This window comes from Rutidosis leptorrhynchoides, chromosome 4 (genome assembly GCF_046630445.1).
Source record: "Rutidosis leptorrhynchoides isolate AG116_Rl617_1_P2 chromosome 4, CSIRO_AGI_Rlap_v1, whole genome shotgun sequence".
NCBI lineage: Eukaryota > Viridiplantae > Streptophyta > Magnoliopsida > Asterales > Asteraceae > Rutidosis > Rutidosis leptorrhynchoides.
Window position 1 is genome coordinate 408,323,968 of NC_092336.1, and position 26,560 is coordinate 408,350,527.

At 34.8% G+C, this 26,560-nt stretch overlaps 1 non-coding gene across 1 annotated transcript; it reads right to left on the reverse strand.

Moving 5' to 3' along the window:
- Positions 1–24,967: 24,967 nt before the first annotated feature.
- LOC139845913 (small nucleolar RNA R71) lies at positions 24,968–25,074 on the reverse strand. The gene has a single exon (XR_011758666.1). It is a non-coding gene; the product is annotated as a small nucleolar RNA R71 (small nucleolar RNA).
- Between the last annotated feature and the right edge of the window lie 1,486 nt (positions 25,075–26,560).

Here is a 26,560-nt window from a genome sequence, read left to right on the forward strand (position 1 = left end):
TCAAACTTACTTCCTGGTTTTCTTTTCAAGATGGTACAGGGTGTACCAAATGGTTCTAGATGCTTCAAAGACGGTTTTCTCCCATGCAATAGCTCATAGCAAGTTTTACCCAGTCTTTTAACAGTCAGAACTCGATTCATAGTGTAACATGCATTTGCAACAGCTTCACTCCAAAAATGAATAGGTAACGATGAATCTGCTAGCATTGTTCTAGCTGTCTCTATCAATACTCTATTCTTTCTTTCAGCAACACCATTCATCTGAGGAGAGTATGCAGAACTGAACTGCATATTGATACCTTTCTCAATACAAAAACCTGCATGATACTGATTCTTGAATTTTGTATCGTTATCGCATCGAATCTTCCTTACCTTAAGATTAAAGCCTGTTTCTAATCGATTGATTAGCACTTTCAAATTATCAAATGTATCGGACTTCTCTTTCAAAAACATTACCCAAGAGAATCTTGAATAATCATCAGTTACAACCAGAAAATACTTACTTCCATCAATGCTTTCAAAACGAATTGGACCGAAGAGATCCATATGTAACAATTCAAGCGGAGCAGAGATTGGATTGTACTTCACCAGCGTATGAGATTTCTTGCTCTGCTTACCCTTCTTACACGGAACACATGTTCCTGGAATCTAAAAAGACCAAAGATCAACACCTTCTACAAGATTGTTGTGAACCAGATGGTTCATCTTCCGAAAACTTAGGTGACCCATGCGTTTGTGCCATGTAATAGAATCTTGTTCAGTCGCTTTAGAAACAAAAGCTTGTTGATGTTCAACAGTTGAAGTAGCAACATTCATATCTAGCATATATAAATCAGCTTGTCTAGGAGCCTTCATCAAAATCATTTCAGGAGGAATCACAAACTCTGGTTTCAAAATGTAGCTGAATTCGTCATCAAATGCTACCTTGAAAGATTTCTCACAGATTTGTGAAACTGACAACAAATTGTTTGCAAGCTCTTGGCAATAGTACACTTTGTCGAAACTAACTTTTTCATTCTTCAATAAACCTTGAGCTGAAATGTGACCTCCTTTATCTCCAATAAAAGCTACATAACCTCCCTTAATTGGGTGTACATCCGAAAGAAGAGATAGCTGTCCAGTCATATGTCTCGAAGTGCCACTATCTACTATCCAGGTGTTGTTTGCAGGTACCCTAGTTCCCTGCATATCACATTAAGAAAATTAATTGATAATGGGAACCCACGCCCGGATGGCAGTAGGTTGTCCATTAACACCCATAGCTTGAACTTCCATCCATTTTTCATTTGAGTCAGGTGGAATCTCATCATTAGAAACCGTAAACTTAGACAGTTTAGAAGTAGCAATATTGCTCTTCTGGTTTTTCAAATTTTGCTCATCTTCGGAGCGATTAGCTCGTGGTCTGGTACGAGAAAAATATTTTCGACGACTAGCTTTTTTCGAAGGCGATCGTGCCTTTGACTCAAAAACTCTACTATGATCACTTGATTTGGCAACTGTTGCCTCGGTATCATGTTTAGGAACCTTAATCTTCACAGGAGAAATTGACCTATTGAAGTTCTTTCTCTTATACTCTCCATAGACAACCTTTGTCGTATAATTTTTAACATGAACTTCATCATTAACAGGTGAACCTATTTTATGAGCATAAGATGATCTGCGATCATCATATGTGAGATCAATCTTCTGTCTTGGTGATCTATATCTTCTAGGACAATTTGTAGCAATGTGTCTAAAAATAGCACAACTAAAACATTGACGAAACTCCCTATGTCATCTAAATTCATTAAAGTTATTAGAATTTGAAGATGACGGATCTTGTGTTCTTACTAACACAGGAGAATCATTTGTTTTATTTCTTGGAACAGGTGTCAGTGTAACAGGAGGAACCGGTCTATTAGCAAATCTAGGATTTCTCAAAATTTTAACAGGACCTTTCGGTGTTCTAACTCTACTTGTCTTAGAGTTATCTCCTAACCCATTTTTCCTATCTTCCTCATGATCTAGAGCACCTTTAGCAGTATCATCAGAAGTTGTATTCTTAGTTGAACTACATTTTTTATTCTTTTCAACATAATCTTCATAACTAGGAGGGATACAAACTTCTGGTCGACCGTCAACTACGTTAGCATTAATAAATGTATTTTGAAAAGGAGGAGATGCAGAACTATATCTAATACCCCTTCCCTTGGTGTCATTAAGTTCCACCATTAATGCATTCCATTGTGACGCACTTGCCCAACATTTCATTTTGATTGAAATTGCCTCTAAATCGGCTTTAACGCATTCATTTTCTTTCTTTAGTTCATTAATTGTGTCAACACGTTTAATTAAAGCTTGATTTATATCAAAGTTATAACATTTAAGATCGTGAAGTTGTTTTTTTATAAACTTTGATTTCCTCTTTCAATTCATTTTCAACTTTTGTGGTCACATGGTCAGCATGCCATTTTTCTTTCATCTCCGCATATGTCTTTGTTAAATTATCTATTGTTACCTTAGATTCAGCGCATTTAACACATTCAATAATAGTAGATGGATCAGAAAATACCTGTTGAGCATTATTTGATGAGGAAGTCTCGGCCATAATTGCAAAGAAATCTGTCTTCTTCCCATCATCGAGCTCATCTTCTGATTCTGACGAGTCTGTAAGAAACTCTGATGTATCAGCATCTTTACCCAAATGAATCTGCTCAAGTCTGTCCCATATATCCTTAGCTCTTGTGAAACCTGAAACCTTTTCAAGATCACTTTCTGATAAGCACATCTTCAGTAAATCTACTGCTTGTTTGTTCAATGCTTCAAACTTAGATTGATCTACTCCAATATGATTAGCTTTATCTTCAACCTCTGATTCTGACGTCTTGTCCGAATCATCAACATCTGAACTTACACTCTCAAGATCTGAACCATCACCCATAAGAACTAACATTTCCAATTCAGCAGCAAACATTTTACCCCATTTGTCTAGTTCCGTATCAGAATCAACCAATGTCTCTTCACTCTGATTAGCCTCTAGAGTTTCTTCAAACACAGAGGTATCACTATAGTTATCCTTCCAACTGTTGAAGTAGTAGTCCTCTGACGATGTTGTTGAAATACTTCCAGATTCAGGTGTACGATGAACTGAATCACGTGCCTTCTTGAATTTATCTTTAACCATCTTTTGAATCTTCTCTTTCCGAATGGTTCGTGATAACTTTTTAGCTCTTTCAGCACGAGCAGTCAGCTTCTCAATTATACTTTGACCGATGACACAGTCTTCATTTTTTTTAGAAATCTTGGCCATGTTAGCTTTAGGCTGTTGATCATCAACATTCAATTTGATAGACCAATCATCATCGTCTCCATGAATGACAACTAAAGCTTTGTTCAGACCCTCAGCTGTATCAGCTTCATTTACTTTATCAGTAATGTAAATCTCACGCTTTGTAGTTTGACTCTGAGAACTATAGTTCTGATTCTTAAACGGATTACGATTACCCTGCTTCTTCTGTTTTGTGCACTGTCTTGAAAAATGACATAATTCTCCATAGTTGTAACAAGTAACAGAATTCATATCAAAACCCGGTTTTGTATCTTTGGTCAAATTGATTGGTTTTTCCGTTCGCTCTTCGTAATCTCTAGCTCGTCTCACAAGATTTTCCATACCCCACATAATATCCATCTTTTCTGCTTCATCTTTATCAAGTTGATGATAATCTTCTGTTGTTAGATGAATGTTACCCATACGACCATCAAGATAACTGTCATAAGAGTTAACAAGGCTTGATAGCAAAGCTATATCTTCACTTATTTTTTCTTTCCCAGTTTTCCTCAAGTTCTCGATCTTAAGTGCAGACAGAACATCTGATGCAGTCGGTGTAGATGACTCTGTAGTATTGGTAGTAGGCGGTGATTGAGTATTGAGAGAACATGGTAAAACTTGTGGTGGATACGAAGTTTGTTGAATAGGTGCCCTGCTTACATTCAAACTATACATATTCTAATTGTTCATAGCAAAAGCTGTTTGAAATGGTGCATGAGCCGACTTACGCGGTGTATAACCATTTGGACAATATATTTCCGTGTCTTGAACTTGTTTAGACCTCTTGACTTTGTTTAACAACTCTAGTTCTTCTTCCTGAAGTATTGCAATAAACGAGTTCACTGTAGCAGTAGCTAATTCTCCACTGGTCTTCATAGTTAATACGAAACCATTCCATTCTAATGGTAATGCTCCAGCTAGACATGTTACTTTGTCTTTCTCTTCAATGGTTACATCATGCTTGTGTATTTCAGCCAGCAAATGATGATATCTTTCAACCAATTCTGTAATAGACTCTCCAACTTGCCAGTGAAAACGATCAAACTCAGCTTTCACTTCTAACCCTTTTCTTGTTCTGTCAGATGAATTCCCTTCATTGAAGGTACAAAGTGCTTCCCATATCTTGAATGAATTATCGTGACACAGAAATTGATGGAAAATCAGACCATCAAGAGCACTTGTTAAGTTACAGTACATCTTCTTTTCCAAGTTATACTCTTCACGTTCTTCCGAAGGCATATTATGTAACGTATACAGTTCATTTGTCACAGGTGAACGTGGCCATTGAAATTCGGTTTCAATGTACTTCCAAAGCTTCGTGTCCTGACCATCAGACCATATCTTAAATCTCGACTTCCAAGTAGAATAATTATCCATATTCATTAACCTCTAACATTTCGTACCACTTCCTGATTCACTCTCAGCAAGAAGTAATCGTTGAGTCATATTCGTAATGCTCTGAACTAACGGTACGGCCAACGCGTAGTCGTTTGAATTAAACATCTTGAAAACTTTACCAAAGGTAAACCGTGCGGTTCAGGATATCAACCGTACGTGTGATAGTATCAACCGTACGTGTCACAATCTCAAGCGTACGTGTCACAACTCAATCATACGTGTCACAACTTAACCAAAAGAACCAGTCACAAAGTCTCAAACGTGCGAGTGAAGATCACCCGTGTGATTACTCATACGTGTCACTATCAACCGCGTGATTCCTCGTGTGATCAGACTGTAGTCACTTAACCTCAAAAGGTTATGCTAACCCGTGTGTGTGAGTTCACGAGTGACAGTCAACCATGTGGTCAACCGCGTGTGTGATCAAAAATATTGACCCACTCTGTGAGCTACTGTTCAGCTCAAATCACCTAAAAACCCTAGAAATTGATACTAAACCTCAATTTCTTCGTCCAATAGCTGGATTAGCACTAAATTAACATAAACACACTCTCCAAAAACAATTACACACGTAAAAATGATTCCTTTTTGATTAAAATCACTTTTAACTCAAAAACCCAAATAATAAACTCATTAATCACTAAAAATAACTAGATTATGTTGAAATCACAACCAATGCTCTGATACCATGATGAAACATGACTAGGAACTTCAAAATCAACAGGTTTAATTCACACAAGGCCGGAATTAGTGAATCAAACCAATCTAAGTGAATATTAGGAGCTTTTTGGGATTAAATTAGTCAAACCACAACAAGGGTGTGATTAGATTAATGCCTAGAGCTATTATTCACTACCTGGAGTGATTTGGGTTGAGAGAGGATCGTATTCAGGGAACCAAATCTGAGTGGTGTGTGTGTGTGTATGTGTGTGAGAGGATTAACCTAAAATGAAGAACATTACACTTATATACCTCTGTTGTTGACTCACCCGTACGAGTCATCCATCACACGTACGAGTTGGCTTCATCAGCTGAACGGGTGATCACTCACTCGTGTCTTCTCATTTAGGTTATAATTGTGACTTAGCCCAGCATCAACCGTGCGTATGAGCCTGTCAGCCGTACGAGTGAGACTTCACTCGCACGTCTGACTAAGTCTAACATAGTCAAACATCCATATCGCGTTCCTGCAGTACCTGTAACCGCATACAAACACAGATAGGATAATAACGAGCGATCATGGTATCCCATAAACTGAAGTACCTGCAATGGACGTAGGTTTGATGTCTAGGGACTTACATAAAATGCATCAACACCAGGATTACATTTTTATGTGTGCCTTATGTGCTAGATAGGGTGCCTTAGCGATCTTTAGGTCTATAACCTTTCTTGCCTTAGTTTTAAGTTATTTCCCTTAATCTTTATACTGTCAATTCATCTTACTTCCTGCTTTTACCTCTTATGATATTATGTATCATTTCCAAAGAATGTCAAGCCAAAACCCTATCATCTTGCCTGATCCCGACTCTGAAGGATCAGTTAGAATGTTATTGTTATCATATCCATACATATCTTTATAACCTGACTCCGCCATTGTGATTCAAAGTATTCTTTGACTCACGCGAGTTATTTCTATAAGACCACCTCGGTTGGTGAAACTGAGGGATGTCACTCATGACTCAACATTCCAACATCAAAGTTTGATCACGTATCTTGACCTTATGAGGTGATATTGAAGTGGAAATATGAATTAGTGAAATATAATGACGCCTGACCAACGTGATTATATTACGGTAATTCATATAGAAATTTCAATATCATGACATATGGAATAGATAGTGAATAAAAGAAAAATTCCCAAGCCATTCATTCGAAAATCTCAATGTTATTACATGAAGGGTGATCATCATCTGATTTGTATACGAAGATCTCGTTTCAACCAAACTATCTATCTCATACCCATGGGTAGATTAACAATCCTCCTATACCATAAAGGTTCTAAACCTTTGCATTCTTTCTTTCTTAAACAACTCATATCTTTATCTTTAACGCTTAATTATCACGCTTAATCACTACCATATTCTCGCTGGAAGGAAGGATGCATATTCAACATGAAGTGACACCCCTGAAATTTCCTCGAAGCATGCCACTTGTTATCTATAATTACGCTCCTGGTGTAGAGTTTCATGAACCCATTAGGGAACCCGTTGAAGATAAGCGACAACCACTCGCAAGGATTTCATTTGAATTTTCAAGCGTCGATTTTGTAAACACCACATTCACTATTACGTTCTCTGTACCGAGATGGTCAATATCTCACAGGCATAATCTCTTGAAGAATAGGATCTTCCAAAAAGTATCTTTTAATTACCATAGCCAAGGAAAATTTTCCGCGCTCATGCATTCATTATTTAGCACCACGCGAGTAATGACATCATACCCAAATAATAATCGAACACTGCCAAATCAAAATCTAGGGTTAGATACACCATCTAAAGTTCCTCCATTTTCTCGCAGGCTGCGGCTTGAGCTAAACTCACCCTAATCACATCTGAAAACTACCGTAGCAATTAAAAGAACCCCATCATACTCTAGTGTGTCCACATTTTAGGCCAGTTAAGGCTGAAGTATATATATATATATATATATATATATATATATATATATATCTGAAAACTACCGTAGCAATTAAAAGAACCCCATCATACTCTAGTGTATCCACATTTCGGGCCAGTTAAGGCTAAAGTATATATGTGTGTGTGTGTATATATATATATATATATATATATATATATATATATATATATATATATATATATATATATATATATATACTTCCATCACCATATTGAAAAGCACGTGATCCCTCACACGCTCTATATGATCAAAGGTAGCATTGATATGATTATAATTACATTACCTAAGGTCAAACATCGCGTGATTTGTTGTACCTAAACAATAAGTCGCGACCTTTGAATGGTTAACCATTTTCCTGAAAAATCTTACGATTTCGTCTCGGTGTTGAAAGCATGTTAGTTGTATCATTAAAAGATTATATATTAATGTTTCTAACAATATGCAAGTGACACCATGTCCTTACATCTCCCTTACTCATTGGGGAAATTCATACCATCTCGGCAATAATCACAGATTTAGCGAGAACTTGATAAATTGATTTTCAATTATCATCACATAGTCGAGAGCCACCGCATTAGTATGTATTCATACTTGTCTATGTGAACATCGGATTATTCATGTTCAAGTTATTATGAAATCTTTGTGAATGACGGAATCAAGCAAGTCCGCGTTTGAAACTTTACAGTGGCTCAGGTGATGATTGAGCTAGCTGTTTGAAACTTTGTGATGATAGATTTGATGCTTGCATGGAGTCCACATCGCATATTTTATTTTATTTCATAAACATTTATTTTACATTTTAACAAAGATGTAAACATTTAATACGCTTCCACTGTTTTTATTAATAAAGGTTTTATTTAAAACGTCTTGATATCGGCGAAAAAGTCACGTTTCCACCCCGGTATTAAGGCCCAAAAACAAAAAAGATTTGAACTTTGTCGGCAAAATACCCAATTCATCGGTTAGAATTGAAGAACAAGTAATTACGAAGACGGTTCAAAAAGAATCAAGAGAATCAAAGCTAAAACGAAGATTCTAGAGCGAAAACGGTGAAAGACAAGAAATCAAGTTACGATCCAGGATATTCAGGCTGACCAGCAAGCCATACGGCCTGCCAGTATGGAGATGGCTGGCCATATACGTGCCACCACACGAGCCACCAAACGGCCTACCTTGCATACGGCCTGCCATACGGCCTGCCAAATGGCCTGCCAGGCGTATTTGGCAATTTTCAAGTCTATTTAAAGGGTCTTTATCATTCATTCCAACACACACTTCAATTCACTTCTTTCTCTCTCTTGTACAATATTAGTCATACTTTCAAGGCCTTCTCACATCTGAGCGGGAAATTAATACCCGGAGGCGAACGCTGAAGATTGTATTAGGAGCGGTCTGGAGTCTTGAAGTTGTCACTTTTGTATTCGAAACTCGTTTAATCTACTGGTACTTCTATCCTTTATCTTATATAATGTTTTATGATATTATTGCCATGATTAGAGAGTAGTTATCTTTAGTGTATGCTATGATGTAAGCAGTTATAATGCCGAAATAATATTATGGTCTGTGTATATTGTCGAAATGCTTTCCGATTATGCTTTAAACTCAATCGCTTTTCCAACTAATAGAACGTAGTTATAGGCTCTATTATTGGGAAGTCGCGAACCCCGATTCAGAGTACACTATCTATGTCACCCCTTGGTAAGAGAAGTCTATCGGATACAACGTAAGATCGACCGAGGTACACCGGTTGTAGTAAGTCTATCGAGCTTTGGATTCCGACTGAGGACTCTTTCGTAGTGAAACATCTGAATAGACCCCTAGTACATTGTCGGTCCCAGACCATGCTAGTGTAGTCACCAAGCATATAAACTTCGTACGTGCACGCTAAAGCACAGCGGTTGTTGTAAGCTGTACCTCTGATAATGCTAAAAATGAACATATATTTCATAGCATTATCCCTCAAGAAAGACAAGCTTTTAGTTGCAATTTTTCTATTTATAAGTAATATTCGTTTAAATAATAAAAGGTGAAGACAAAAGACAGATTCGACGAATTGAAGAAGCAAATGACCAAAAAGCTAAAAAGTACAAAGTACAATCAAAGTGGTTCAAATTATTGATGAGAAACACCTAAAAGTTACAAGAGTACGAGCCGCAAAACACAAAGTACAAGATATTAAATAGTACGAAAGGACATTCGAAAATCCGAAACTGGGACAAGAGTCAACTCTCAACGCGCGACGCAACGCACTAAAAATTACAAGTCAACTATGCACAAGAATATAATATAATATATAATTAATTATATATATATATATTATATTATAAAATATTAAGCAGCCCACGTTGAAATTTCCTGGATGAGCTGGAAGGCCTGCCTTCGCGATCGCGGAGCTGGAAGGCATATTAGCTTCGCGAAAGCGGAGCAGCCAGGGACAAAAATGCCTATAAAAGCTCGAGCTTTCTGCCGAGTTTGATACACTTTTTCTAATCCTCTCTATCTCTCTGATATATATATATATATATATATATATATATATATATATATATATATATATATATATATATATATATATATATATATATATATCATATTTTAATTTTAATTTTAATTTAAGATTAATAATAATAAGGTTATGTTAGCGAATGTTTTAAGTTTGTAAGTTAAAATTCTGCCCGTGTAACGCTACGCTATTATTAATCATTGTAAGTTATGTTCAACCTTTTTAAATTAATGTTTCGTAGCTAAGTTATTATTATGCTTATTTAAATTGAAGTAATCATGATGTTGGGTTAAATATTAAAGACGGGGTAATTGGGCTTTTTACCATAATTGAGGTTTGGACAAAAGAACGACACTTGTGGAAATTAGACTATGGGCTATTAATGGGCTTTATATTTGTTTAATTAAATGATAGTTTGCTAATTTAATATAAAGATTTACAATTGGACGTACCTATAAATAACCATATACACTCGATCGGACACGATGGGCGGGATATTTATAAGTACTAATAATCGTTCATTTAACCGGACACGGGAATGGATTAATAGTCAATGGACTTATTAAAACAGGTGTGAATTATATACAAGGAAAATTGGTGTAATTATAGTTTAAGTCCCCAATTAGTTGGAATATTTGACTTCGGATATAAGGATAATTTGACGACGACACTCGCACTTTATATTTATGACTGATGGACTGTTATGGACAAAAACCAGATGGACATATTGAATAATCCAGGACAAAGGACAATTAACCCATGGTAATAAACTAAAATCAACACGTCAAACATCATGATTACGGAAGTTTAAATAAGCATAATTCCTTTATTTCATATTTAATTGCACTTTTAATTATCACACTTTAATTTATTGTCATTTTAATCATCGTACTTTCTAATTATCACAATTTTATTTATTTTCATTTTATTTATCGCATTTTAATTATTGTCATTTACTTTACACTTTAAATTAAGTCTTTTATATATTTAATATTTTACATTAGGTTTTAACTGTGACTTAAGTTTTAAAATCGACAAACCGGTCATTAAACAGTAAAAACCCCCTTTTATAATAATAATACTACTTATATATATATATTTATATATTTACAAATATAGTTTTTAAAAATATAGCGCTAAACTTGGCTAAGATCCCTGTGGAACGAATCGGACTTACTAAAAACTACACTACTGTACGATTAGGTACACTGTCTATAAGTGTTGTAGCAAGGTTTAGGTATATCCACTCTATAAATAAATAAATAATTTGTGTAAAATTGTATCGTATTTAATAGTATTTTGTAGTAAAAATATAACTATTTCGTATACACCTCTACGCACATCAAGTATTTTTGGCGCCGCTACGGGGGAACCCTAAACGCCGAAAGCGCAACGCTATAAAAAAGAATTTTTATTAAGTCGTAATCTATTTCTGTAAAAATATACGTTTTAAATATTAAAAATATAAGAAAAAGAAAAATATATCTATATTTTTAAGTTTAGTTAAATTAAAAAGTTTATATTTTTTATTTATTGGGAAAAAGTTATAAAAAAAGTAATAAGTTATATTTATATTTTATATATATTAAAATAGAAAAATTAAAAAGTAAAACAAAAATCCTGCACGAAATTCAGCCTACATCAGATTCTGAACCTGCTCATCTCCGCGATCTCGGAGAAAACAATGCAAAAAAACTACGCGATCGCGTAGACTGCACCGACAGGTCTGATCCTTAATCTGCACAAATCAGGGTTTAATTTAAATTTAATTATTTTTATTAAACCTAATTAGGGTTTTTAATTAATAATTAGTTTTTAAGTTTAGTTTTTAATTAATATTGTATTTTTAAGTTTTAATTAGTTTTAATACTTTATAAAGTTAGTACTTTTATAAAATACTTATTATAAAAATAAAATTTTTATAAAAATTGTATTTTTACAACTTTAAGTTTTATTTTTAAAATTTCGTACCTTTTTAATCGTTTATTCGTAATATTTAAATTTTTCGTTCGTAATTAGTTTTAAACTTAATATTTTGCCGTAGTATTTCTAGATCTTTAAGTTTTGCCGTAAAATCCCTTAAGTACTTTTTCTTTAGATTAAGATTTAGATGCTTTAGAATTTTGCGATGCCGTTTTAAGATTTTAGTACTTTTTAAGTTATTACCGTCTTGGATATAGAATTTCTCTAAGCTTTAATACTTTTAGACGCAACTTTTAATTCTTAGTTTTTAGACTTTTAAGTTTTGACGCGCTACGTTCTTTTTATTATTTTTCGACCTTTTATTTTTCGACGTTTTTCGACGTGCTTCTTTTTCTTTCTTATTTCTCGCCGCTCTAGTTTTTAGGACATAGAATTTTCTATTTCTTCTCTAAAATTTCTTTAAATTTCGACAAAAAATTATTTTAAGTGGTTAAATTGATAGACATCCAAAATTTTCTGGTTCGTAGTAATAGTTGGATTTGTTAGTGGCGAGTTGTGGGCTTCCGATTTAAAGGGTCCTGGCTACCTGCTGCATCTATTGACTATTCGAAACGTGGGCAAAAGCAGAAAAGTCTATTAATTTGATAACTTATATAATTTTTATCTTTTATAACTAATAGGATATTCAGTGAATGCACCGAGCAAAACGCTCATCACCTTTTATACGTTCACCACCTGTAACTCGATCAAGACATCTAGCCAATATTGTCGCCGTTGATTTTTCTTTAGAATCGTCATCTAGTCAACTAAGTACTCCAATTCAAATTTCCGATAATTCATTTTTTGAACCCGACCTCACAATTGAGAATCCAGAGGATATTTAGGGACAATTCAGAGATCCTGAACCATTAATATTTCCTCCAGAACCACCAATCATTCAAACAGAGATTGTCGAGGAACAACCCATTAAATCAGAATCCTCTAGTGATTCAGATTCAACAAAATCAATCATGGAAAATCTGGAACCTCTAAGTATGGAAGACCGAATGAGAGCTAAACGCACTGGCCAAGGTCACGCAATTACTCAACCAGACATTAATGCGTCAGATTATGAAATAAAAGGACAAATCCTACACATGGTAACTACTCAATGCCAATTTAGTGGTGCGCTGAAGGAAGATCCAAACGAACATCTTCGTACCTTTAATAGGATCTGTACGCTATTTAAAATTAGAGAAGTTGAGGATGAACAGATATATCTCATGTTATTTCCCTGGACTTTAAAGGGAGAAGCCAAAGATTGGTTAGAATCATTACCTGAAGGGGCGATTGATACATGGGACGTTTTAGTTGAAAAATTTCTTAAACAATTCTTTCCAGCATCTAAAGCCGTGAGACTTCAAGGAGAAATTGTTACGTTCACACAAAAGCCAAATGAATATTTATATGAGGCATGGACAAGATTTGGAAAGTTATTGATAGGATGTCCGCAACATGGTTTAGACACTTATTAAATAGTACAAATATTCTACCAAGGATGCGACATCACTACACGAAAAGACATCAATATAGCAGCTGGTGGTTCCATTATGAAGAAAACAGCAACTGAAGCTTACAAAATTATTGATAACACTGCTTCCCACTCACATGAGTGGCACCAAGAAAAAGATACCGTTAGATCATCTAAAGCAGCTAGAGCCGATTCTAGCCATGACTTTGATTCCATTTCTGCAAAGATAGATGCTGTCGAGAGACGAATGGAAAAGAAGACTAAAGATATTCACTCAATACGAATTAGTTGTGAGCAGTGTGGAGGACCACATTTAACAAAAGATTGTCTCAGTATTAAACAAACAATGGAACAAAGAGAGAATGTTTCATACATGAACCAAAGGCCTGGAAATAATTATCAGAATAATTATCAATCGCCAAGACTAATCTATAATCAAAATTAGAATTATAACCGAAATGTTCCATACAACAACCAACAAGGTCCTAGCAACCAACAAGTATCTAATAATACTTACAATCAGCAAAGACCTATTTTTCTAAACAAACCACCACAAACCGATAATAAAAAGCCAAATTTAAAAGATATGATGTCGAAGCTAGTTGAATCTCAAACGCAGTTTTTCACATCTCATAAACAAACCAATGAACAAAATGCTCAAGCATTTAGAAATCAACAAGCTTCTATTCAAAATTTAGAACAAGAAGTGAGCAACCTAGCAAGGTTGATAGGTGAAAGAAAACCGAGAAGTCTACCTAGCGATACAAATGCTAACCCCCGGAATGAAACGGCTAAAGCCATTACCACAAGAAGTGGTATTACACTTAAACCACCTGAAATACCTGTAATTTCTGATGATTCTATTCCTACTCCACAAGAACCACAACCTGAGCAAGATAAGGAAATAGAACCGGTAGTTGAAAAGGTTAATGAAGATAACACAGTTAAGGCTAAACCTTATGTTAAACCATACCAACCACCAGTTCCTTACCCAAGTAAAATGAGAAAAGAGAGACTTGAAGCTGAGCAATCTAAATTCTTGGATATGTTTAAACAAATAAATGTAAATCTTCCTTTCATTGATGTGATTTCTGGAATGCCTAGATATGCTAAATTCTTGAAAGATCTAATCACAAATAGAAAGAAAATGGAAGAACTCTCGGCTGTTACTATGAATGCTAATTGTTCTGCAGTACTGTTGAATAAGATACCAGAAAAATTATCAGATCCAGGAAGTTTCACAATTCCATGTTTTCTGGGTAGTCTTAGTTCAATAGAAGCATTGGCAGACTTAGGTGCTAGTATAAATTTAATGCCGTATTCACTCTACGCTAAACTAGACCTTGGAGAATTGAAACCAACACGAATAAGCATAAAACTAGCTGATCGATCAGTAAAATATCCTAGAAGGATAATGGAGAACATGCTAGTTAAAGTTGGAACTTTAGTATTTCCAGTAGATTTTGTTATTCTGGACATGGAAGAAGATTCTCGAGTTCCTCTCATACTAGGAAGACCATTCTTAAACACGGCTAAAGCAATAATAGACGTGTTCGGTAAGAAACTGACCCTAAGTATAGAGGACGAGAGTGTTACCTTTTCTGTTGATAGAGCCATGCAACAACCGCAATCTGCAGATGATACATGTTATTATATTCAAACTATAGATTCACATACAGAATTGTTAGAAGAATTTCCAGAATTACAAGGAACGGGAGAATGTTCTTTAGGAGAAGGAACTGAACCAATTGATGAAACTTAAATGTTAGCTACACTTATGGCTAATGGATATGAACCAACAACAGAAGAAATTCAAAAGCTAAAAGAAGAAGACATATATCGATATAAATCATCGATAGAAGAACCACCGACATTAGATTTAAAGCCACTTCCAAACCATTTGGAATATGCTTATTTACATGGTGAATCTGAATTACCTGTAATAATATCATCTTCTCTTACTGAAAATGAAAAATCTCAACTCATTTCTGTGTTAAAAGCTCATAAACCAGCGATTGCATGGAAGATTCATGACATTAAAGGCATAAGTCCTTCGTATTGCACACATAAAATCCTTATGGAAGAAGGTCATAAAACGTATGTGCAACGCCAACGAAGACTAAATCATAATATGCAAGATGTTGTTAAGAAAGAAATTATTAAACTGCTTGATGCAGGTTTAATTTATCCAATTTCTGATAGTTCATGGGTAAGCCCAGTTCAATGTGTACCTAAGAAAGGTGGCATGACTGTCATCACAAATGAGAAAAATGAGCTTATTCCTACTAGGACTATAACAGGATGGCGTGTTTGTATTGATTATAGAAAATTAAATAACGCCACCAGAAAAGATCACTTTCCCTTACCTTTCATTGATCAAATGTTGGAAAGATTAGCCGGGAATAGTTACTATTGTTTTCTTGACGGTTTTTCTGGATATTTTCAAATTCCAATAGCACCCGAAGATCAAGAGAAAACCACATTCACATGCCCTTATGGTACTTTTGCTTATAAACGCATGCCATTTGGACTTTGCAACGCCCCTGCAACCTTTCAAAGGTGCATGATGGTGATTTTTCACGACATGATAGAAGAATGCATGGAAGTTTTCATGGATGACTTTTCAGTCTTCGGCGATACATTTGAATCATGTCTAGTTAATCTTGAACGAATGCTTATTAGATGCGAACAATCAAATCTAGTACTTAATTGGGAGAAATGCCATTTCATGGTTAAAGAAGGCATCATTCTTGGTCATAAAATTTCAAAGGAAGGAATTAAAGTGGATAGAGCTAAAGTAGATGTAATTGCTAAACTTCCACATTCCACCAATGTTAGAGGAGTTAGGAGTTTTCTAGGGCATGCCGGTTTTTACCGACGTTTCATAAAAGATTTTTCTAAAATTGCCACTCCTATGAATAAACTCCTAGAAAAGGATGCTCCATTCATCTTTTCAGATGAATGCATCAAATATTTTAATATTCTTAAAGAAAAACTCACTAATGCGCCGATCATGATAACTCCAAATTGGAATCTACCATTTGAACTAATGTGCGATGCAAGTGATTTTGCAATGGGAGCCGTTTTTGGACAAAGGATTGAAAAATGATTTCAACCTATATATTATGCTAGTAAGACATTACAAGGAGCACAAATGAACTACACAACTACTGAAAAAGAACTCCTTGCCATTGTCTTTGCTTTTGACAAATTTCGTTCATACCTCGTTCTAGCTAAAACGGTGGTCTATACCGACCATTCTGCTCTTAGATATCTATTTTCAAAACAAGATACTAAACCACGATTAATCCGTTGGATCTTACTCTTAAAAGAGTTTGATATTGAAATCCGAGACAAAAAGGGAGCAGAAAATCTCGCCGCTGATCATCTTTCTCGTCTTGAAAATCCTGAATTAGAAGTTCTAAATGAATCGGCCATACAAGATAACTTTCCTGATAAATATCTATTGAAGATAGATTATAATGAAATTTCATGGTTTGTAGACTATGCAAACTACTTAGTATGTGGATTCCTTGAAAAAAGGTTGTCGTACCAAAAACGAAAGAAATTCTTTAGTGATATAAAACACTATTTCTGGGAAGATCCACATTTGTTTAAAATTTGTCCCGATGGAATAATACGCCGATGTGTATTCGGAGATGAAGCCATTCAAATCTTAAATCATTGTCACACAGGACCAACAGGAGGGCATTATGGGCCTCAGCTCACAGCAAGAAAAGTTTACGATGCTAAATTCTATTGGTCTACAATTTTCAAAGACGCATACCTTCTTTGCAAATCCTGTGATGCTTGTCAAAGGGCCGGAAAAATAAGTCAACGTTATGAAATGCCACAAAATGTCATTCAAGTATGTGAAGTATTTGACATTTGGGGTATTGACTTTATGGGTCCATTTCCAAAATCTCATAATAATCTCTACATTCTCGTTGCCATTGATTATGTATCTAAGTGGGAGGAAGCACAAGCTCTCCCAACTAACGATGCACGAGTTGTAGTCAACTTCTTAAAACGTCTTTTTGCAAGGTTCGGAACACCTAAAGCTTTAATAAGTGATCAGGGTACTCATTTTTGTAATAATCAACTTGAGAAAGTTCTCAAAAGATATGGAGTAAATCATAAAATCTCAACCGCGTATCATCCACAAACAAGTGGACAAGTTGAAAATACCAACCGAGCATTAAAACGCATTCTAGAGAAAACCGTAGGATCAAATTCGAAGGAATGTTCCATTAAATTGGAGGATGCACTCTGGGCTTTTATAACAGCATACAAAACTCCAATTGGAACCACACCTTTCAAACTCATTTATGAAAAAGCATGTCACCTTCCAGTAGAAATTGAGCACAAAGCATTTTGGGCTTTGAAGACATGTAATCTTGATTTACATGAAGCTGGACGTCTACGGTTAAGTCAATTAAATGAATTAGAAGAATTAAGACATGAAGCATATGAAAATTCGTTAATCTATAAGGAAATAACGAAGAAATGGCATGATAAAAGAATCAGAAGTTCAAAAGAATTTAAAGAATGAGACAGAGTTCTTCTTTTCAATTCACGATTCAAGCTATTTCCTGGAAAATTGAAATCAAGATGGTCTGGACCATTCATAGTCAAAAGAGTTTTCCCATATGGAACAATAAAGTTAATAAATTCAAATAGGATTGAATTTAAAGTTAATGGTCACAGAGTTAAACATTACATAGATAATCTAATGGAAGTTGAAGATGAAGTTAATCACAATTTCGATACCACGGCTAACTAAGTGTGGGAAGATTCGAATATTTTTAGGGTAATATTTATTTATGTTAGAGTTAGATATTCTGTTTTCGTGTAATTCTCGAGAATGGAATCCGCATGGTCTTTCCCTAGCAGACCCTAAAGAACTAGTCTTCTTCCCCCATTCTGAATTTTTATTTTTTTAGGTTTTACGAGATGAAGAATTTCTTTGATCTGAACCATGGTCTAATGCTACACGCTATGATTACTAAACGTAATAATGACACACTTCCGAGTGAATTGGTATCATTCATAAGAGGCAAAATGGACGGAGTAAGAAAAGAACTCAGAAAAGATCATCATAAGATACATTTTGGTAAAGGAAAATCAAAATCCGCAACAAAAAGAAGAGCACGACACCTTGAAAGATGTTATAAATGCGGAAAATGGTCACACGAAGGTAAATGTTCAAACAATCAAACATATTCAAATACTGAATTTGTTACAGGACCGTTCATATGCTTAGAAGAAAAGATATTGAAGAATCGAGGTTACACTTACGTAGCTATGGAGAATCAAATCACACGACTCTCCTATGAGTCGGCTAAAGCAGGTCTCTAAGAATTCTATCTCACAGGTAAGTATGTACAGTTTTTATTTTTATTTTTATTGCTTTTCACCTTTTGATAATAAACGTTGAATCGTTCGCTATAAAGTATTAAATTGGTATTCAATAAAATTAGGTATGCGTAACCGAAATTATTAATATCATACAAAAATTTATTACATCACTGCGAAATTTACCGTTTATTCTTAAGGTATAAATATCTTTAATCAATCAACCTAAAATATTTCAAAAATTCGTCAGGAGTAAAACTAGGTTATAGAACCGAAATTACTTTACCGAAAAGAGGGGCGTATATTTTTGATAATATTTGATTGATTAAAGTGGGATAAAAGACCAAAAAGATTTTTAATTTTATTTTTTACATGTTTTTAAAATTAATATATAAATATTAAATTAATATTGTAAATTTTTTAAAATCAATATATTTAAGTTTGTAAATATTTAAAAAATTAATATTTTTAATATAAGTTTGATGTGAATTTATAATTTTAATAATTTGAATTTTTAATTTTATGCATTTTAAATTTAAGTTTGGTGTGAAATTAAAAAAAAAATGTATTTTATTTCATTAAGTTAAAAATGTGATTTTTAAAATTCGTCGTGAGTTGAAAACTAGGTCGTTGAACCGAAATTGCTTTACCCAAGGGCGGGACGAGAACTTTTATTATCATTATTTTTAATCTTATTGAATTAAATTATGCCAAAAACATTTAAAAAAAACCAAAAATCTTTGTTTTTAAAACAAACGCCAATATGTTTGGAAACTTTGGTAAAATTTAATCAATTTTCTACGCTAATCACCCTCAAAAATTTAAATTGTTACTGATTTCTTGCAAATGAGGGCATTGCAAGATCTTAAGTATGGGAAGGGGTTAAATTCTTTCGGATTTTTAAAATTTTAAACTTAAACACTTGGTTACCATTAAAAAATACTAGTAACACAGTAGTTGTATTAGAATCTAGTGCTCTCTGATAATAAAGAACAGCCCTAGTCTTATACACTGACTACCCAATTCTAGTAAAAAAATTTCAAAATTTTCAACTAAATGAACTCAAAATCATGTTTATACAAATTTATGAACGATAAAACTAGGTGTTAACACCGAAATTATTGTTACCTCGGAAAGGACATAAATTGAGAAACAACCCAAAATGATAGAATTCATTTAAAATGGAATAGAGGAAAATAAAAAGGCAAAGAAAGGAAAATAAAAGCCAAGTGTGGGAAAAATTTACCAAGTTATTTAGAACATATGTCACATATTTTTTGTACAAATAATTGAAGATACTTTTGTTTTGGACGATATTAATCAGTGTTACCCAGTTTATTGTAATATAAATGAAATTTAAAAGGAAGTAAAGTCTTCCGAGAGAAAAATAAACGCGCTTCTTGATTTAGGTCAGGAAGTTGTCGTCCAGACCAGTTGTAGAGTCTACGAAAAACGTTGAAAAGTTTTCTCGAAAATCAGATGGAAATCCACGGACCTCAGCATCAAACAGGGTCGCCAAGTGGTCAGACTTATCCTAACCATGATAGGATCTGTCTCGTACAATGGGGGGCACCGTACAAATTAGCTTATAAGACTAATGAATCAGATCCCCAGAAAAGATAATCTCCTTAAAGGTCAAAAATCAGCTTTTAAGACTGATATTACTCAATCCTTGAGATTGACCTTAAAGATTGAGAATTACAAACTCATGGAATTTGATGATATCTAAACTCGAGCTTGAACGAGAAAATATTTTGATCAAATTACAAACCGATTTGTTTTCTAAAAACCCATTTTTAATGCGTTCATTACCATTGAACGTAAAATCCTAGGAATTCACCTAGAATTCATTAGGTCACCTGAACCAAATCGGGTGTCAACCGTAAGAACGGTGGTTGCATATCATGGTCAAAGACATGACCTTGTGCTAGACCGAAAAACCATAAGGGTGATCTTTACTATTGCTCCTACAAAGGATAGTAATTGCATCCGACACGATATAGACCATAATCAAAAGCATGTCACGGGACATTGCCTTAACAGTTGCTTGTTCAACGCTTTCCTTTACAACCGGATGGTAGTTTACCGAAAGGTAATATACTGGACATGTTGCTTTCCTAATACAAGGTTAGGAAGTGGGTGACACAAAACCGCAAGTTTTGAGCTAAAATTTTCAAATCTGAAACCCACCAAACCCACAAAAATAATTTGCAAACACCGGTGAAGGGTTATTCCGGAAAACTTATCTAGGGTAAAAGCTAGATTGAATTTTCAAGATCAAATGTTTTCATAAAGATCCAATTTCCTTAAAGGATCTAAATTTTCAAAGTCATGTGGGACTGTAAACCACATCATTACTACCATTGTTCATACCGCCGTATAGAAATCACTGATGTATAAAGTGTGAAGAATAAAGAAGTGATTCTAGTATTTTTATTTCAAGACTATATTGTTTGAGAACAAGCAACACTCATGTGTGGGAATATTTGATAATGCTAAAAACGAACATATATTTCATAGCATTATCCCTCAAGAAAGACAAGCTTTTAGTTGCAATTGTTCTATTTACAAGTAATATTCGTTTAAATAATAAAAGGTGAAGACAAAAGACAGATTCTACGAATTGAAGACGCAAATGACCAAAAAGCTAAAAAGTACAAAGTACAATCAAAGTGGTTCAAATTATTGATGAGAAACGTCTAAAAGTTACAAGAGTACGAGCCGCAAAACACAAAGTACAAGGTATTAAATAGTACGAAAGGACGTTCAAAAATCCAAAATCGGGACCAGAGTCAACTCTCAATGCGCGACGCGACGGACTAAAAATTACAAGTCAACTATGCACAAGAATATAATATAATATATAATTAATTATATATATATTATATTATAAAATATTAAGTAGCCCACGTTGAAATTTCCTGGATGAGCTGGAAGGCGTGCCTTCGCGATCGCGGAGCTGGAAGGCATATTAGCTTCGCGATAGCGGAGCAGCCAGGGACAAAAATGCTTATAAAAGCTCGAGCTTTCTGCCGAGTTTGATACACTTTTTCTAATCCTCTCTATCTCTCTGATATATATATATATATATATATATATATATATATATATATATATATATATATATATATATATATATATAATATTTTAATTTTTATTTTAATTTAAGATTAATAATAATAAGGTTATGTTAGCGAATGTTTTAAGTTTGTAAGTCGAAATTCGGCCCGTGTAACGCTACGCTATTATTAATCATTGTAAGTTATGTTCAACCTTTTTAAATTAATGTCTCGTAGCTAAGTTATTATTATACTTATTTAAATTGAAGTAATCATGATGTTGGGCTAAATATTAAAGACGGAATAATTGGGCTTTGTACCATAATTGGGGTTTGGACAAAAGAACGACACTTGTGGAAATTAGACTATGGGATATTAATGGGCTTTATATTTGTTTAATTAAATGATAGTTTGTTAATTTAATATAAAGATATCCAATTGGACATACCTATAAATAACCATATACACTCGATCGGACACGATGGGCGGGATATTTATAAGTACTAATAATCGTTCATTTAACCGGACACGGGAATGGATTAATAGTCAATGGACTTATTAAAACAGGTGTGAATTATATACAAGGAAAATTGGTGTAATTATAGTTTAAGTCCCCAATTAGTTGGAATATTTAACTTCGGATATAAGGATAATTTGACGAGGACACTCGCACTTTATATTTATGACTGATGGACTGTTATGGACAAAAACCAGATGGACATATTGAATAATTTAGGACAAAGGACAATTAACCCATGGTAATAAACTAAAATCAACACGTTAAACATCATGATTACGGAAGTTTAAATAAGCATAATTCCTTTATTTCATATTTAATTGCACTTTTAATTATCGCACTTTAATTTATTGTCATTTTAATTATCGTACTTTCTAATTATCGCAATTTTATTTATTGTCATTTTATTTATCGCATTTTAATTTATCGCATTTTAGTTATTGTCATTTACTTTACACTTTAAATTAAGTCTTTTATATATTTAATATTTTACATTAGGTTTTAACTGCGACTTAAGTTTTAAAATCGACAAACCGGTCATTAAACGGTAAAAACCCCTTTTTATAATAATAATACTACTTATATATATATATATATATATATATATATATATATATATATATATATATATATATATATATATATATATATATATATATATATATATATATATATATATATATATATATATATATAGTTTTTAAAAATATAGCGTTAAACTTGGCTAAGATCCCTGTGGAACGAACCGGACTTACTAAAAATTACACTACTGTACGATTAGGTACACTGCCTATAAGTGTTGTAGCAAGGTTTAGGTATATCCACTCTATAAATAAATAAATAACTTGTGTAAAATTGTATCGTATTTAATAGTATTTTGTAGTAAAAATATAACTATTTCGTATACACCTCTACGCACATCAACCTCTGCTAAGTAAGGCCATGGAACACGGTTAGTGTTGACCAGTACACTGCACCATAACGCGGTCTCAAGCATTGCACCCCGCTTGAGGGATTCTTAGTTTATTCAGGAACTGTTTGTTTAGACACATAAAGGATTGGACCGTTAGGATAACCGAACGTGTTCATGGAAGTAATCTTGACTTGGCCATGGTGTTCTTTATGGTTGAACTCTTTTTAAGGGCCTAACTATCTTTTACCAATCATTAACGAAAGCATTGAAACACATCATGTCTCTCGGATATGGTAAACCTTGTATTCTATTATGCTTAAGAAAGTTTAGACCATTTTGGAATGTTAATACGTCACCCAACCGAGTCGCTCAATTGAATGAGCCATCTGAACGTGTATGCCTGTAGTCAGACTGCACGGGCGTCGGGGGTAAGGGACGTTGCTGTCTATTCAGAATCTTCAAGCCTAACGCAGTACCCAGTGACATGTCTTATGACAAGGGCGTTTAGGACCAGTGTAATGAATACAAGGCCTCTGCCTATTCATGAGCCAGCATTCCATAATCTCGGCAGAATAACTGATGAAGTCATAGTATGCACTTACTTTAACCTTATCTGAATTACAAATTTTATCGCATTTACTTTATCTATCTTAAATTAGAAAATCCCAAAATAAATATTCACTACTCCCTAGCTATCTTAGGCTACAATATAGGTTCGATGTTACTGATATCTCAAAAATACGACTCTAGGTCATACTTCCCTTACTTATAAGGAGTAGTAAGATTTAGGCCCCGCTAAATATAAATTTAAAATAGTACCCTCTCCCACGAGTGGCTGATCCTGGCGAGCCGCGGCCTAACGACACTGCGCAAATAAAAACCGTCCGTTTCGGCCATATCAAGAGACTCTACTAGTTTTTGGCGCCGCTGTCGGGGAACTAGTATCAGGAAATACTGCTCTCTATCAAACTTATTCACAAGCATTTAGTGGTGTCTAAGAAATACAATTATTCACGGACTTAGTTATTGGATTTTCCGAACAGTCGCCAATTATATTAGGACCAAAAGGATCCTGCCTCTCCGTAGTCGGTCTGGCCACTTGGTTTGTTGAATAGTTTGTGCGGAACTTTGTTACCGAGATACCATGGAATCAGTAGCCAGAACCAAAAACATATTCCACCATAGGATAGTTAGTTAATTAGATTAGATTACTTTAGATTACTCTAGTTTACCTTAGATTAGACCACCTTAGATTACCTTTGATTGCCTTAGATTAAATTAGATTACCTTATAATTAGATTAGTTTAGTTTAGCTTATTATAATTTAGCTTATTTTCGAAAATTAAAAACAAAAAGGCATACCTAGTGTATGACCCAAACCCGATCTAGACCAGGGCCGTTGTTATTCGTGCCTGATCCAGATGCACTAATCTCTAAAGCATTCAAGGAAGAACGAATCAGAAACCAAATGGCGTTACGCGTTACTTTAGTAGAAAACACGAAACTCTCGATTGAAGGTCGAGGAGGACCAATCAGATTTGCAGAGATTCAAGGATGCTCGTTCGAGTTAAAACATCACATCATCCAGCTCATTCAGAATAGCTGTCAGTTTCATGGATTACCAAATGACGATCCTAATTCTCACCTTGATAAATTCATATCTCTTTCGAACTCCTACAAACAGCCAGGGATAGGACAAGATATAGTCCGGCTATACTTGTTCCCCTATTCTCTCACTCATCATGCTCAAACTTGGTTTGAAGGACTGGAAAAAGATTCTATCACGTCATGGACGGAGATGGCGACTAAATTCCTAACCAAATATTTCCCTCCTTCTAAACAAACCAAACTAAAAAATGACATCATTAACTTCAAACAAAGTTATGATGAATCTCTTTACACTGCATGGGAGCGTTTCAAAACCCTGCTGAAGAAGTGCCCTAATCACCAGTTAGAACGGTCAGCCCAAATCTGTACCTTCTACAATGGTCTTACGGTAAATCATAGGACGACGATCGATGCAGCAGCTCAAGAGAATCTGATGAACCAAACCGCAGATGAAGCATGGGAATTGCTTGAGAACATGACGATGCATCATCATGACTAGAATAGTGGTGAAACAACTTCATCATCTGCCCCACTCTATGCACTTAACAATCAAACGGAGGCCATCAAATCCCTCACGGATAAGATGGAATCTCTTGCCAAGCAACTCGGAGAATTGAAGACGCAACCACAAAAGGTTAACCAAGCTCAGGCGTGTGTTAATTATACCAACCCGCAACCCACTGAAGACTATCAAGTTGAGTACGAAAACCCTGACGGTTCAGTCTGTTACGTTCAATACCCAGCTCGTCCACCAAATCCCGGATTCAATCAACCACCAAGGGTTAATCAATTTCAGCGAAGCAATCAACCTTTCCACTATCGCTATCCACCTTATCCAGCCCAACAATCTCAATTGACCTATGATCAACCACTTCCACTCACTGGTCCCCCAGTTGAGGAAAATTCCCCTACCACCCAGATTACAAAAGCAGCTAACCCCACTTTCGGAGCTGATGATCAGTTCACTCAGTTCATCTAAGGACAACAACAGCTAAATCAGAGAACTGCAACCAGACAAGATCAGATGGAGATACTAATGAGAAATCAATTGGCTCTGCTCAAAAGTCTGGAAACACAACTCGGACAGTTATCACAATGCCTTGAAACCCGACCGCAGGGAAGATTGCCAAGTAATACTATCCAGAATCCCCACATAGAAGAAGCAAACAAATGGATTCCGTAATCCTAGAGGAAGAACCACGGAGAAGGTCAACTAGGCTCAAGAACAAATCAACATATACTCAGAAGCTGACCCCTGAAACTCCAGTTCGCATACCTTATCCTGGAAGGCTACAAGAAGAACCATCCAAGCTTGATTCCTTCAAACTAGATGGAAGATTCTTGGACACTATGTCCAAAGTTCCTAACCAGAAGAGATACATCCTAAGGCTTCTATCTACAAAGGAGAGGATACCAGACTCTAACAAAATTCCACTGAGTGAAGAATGCTCTGCATTACTCAGAAACTCTCTACCACCTAAGCTAGGAGACACGGGTCGATTCGTTTTCCCGTGTTCAATCTACCAATCTGGAACCATTCTTGCGCTAGCAAATTTAGGAGCAAGTATCAACCTAATCCCCTACTCTCTCTACAAGAGATTAGAGTTAGGAGATTTGTCACCAACCAAAATGACAATCCAAATTGCCGATCATACAATTCGATATCCTAAGGGCATAGTTTAGAACGTCTTGGTGAAAGTCGACAAATTCTTGTATCCTACGGATTTCGTAGTAATGGATATTAAGGAAGACCTACACACCCTAATAGTATTAGGAAGACCTTTCATGAATACGGCTAGGACTGTCATTGATGTATACAATCAAACCATGA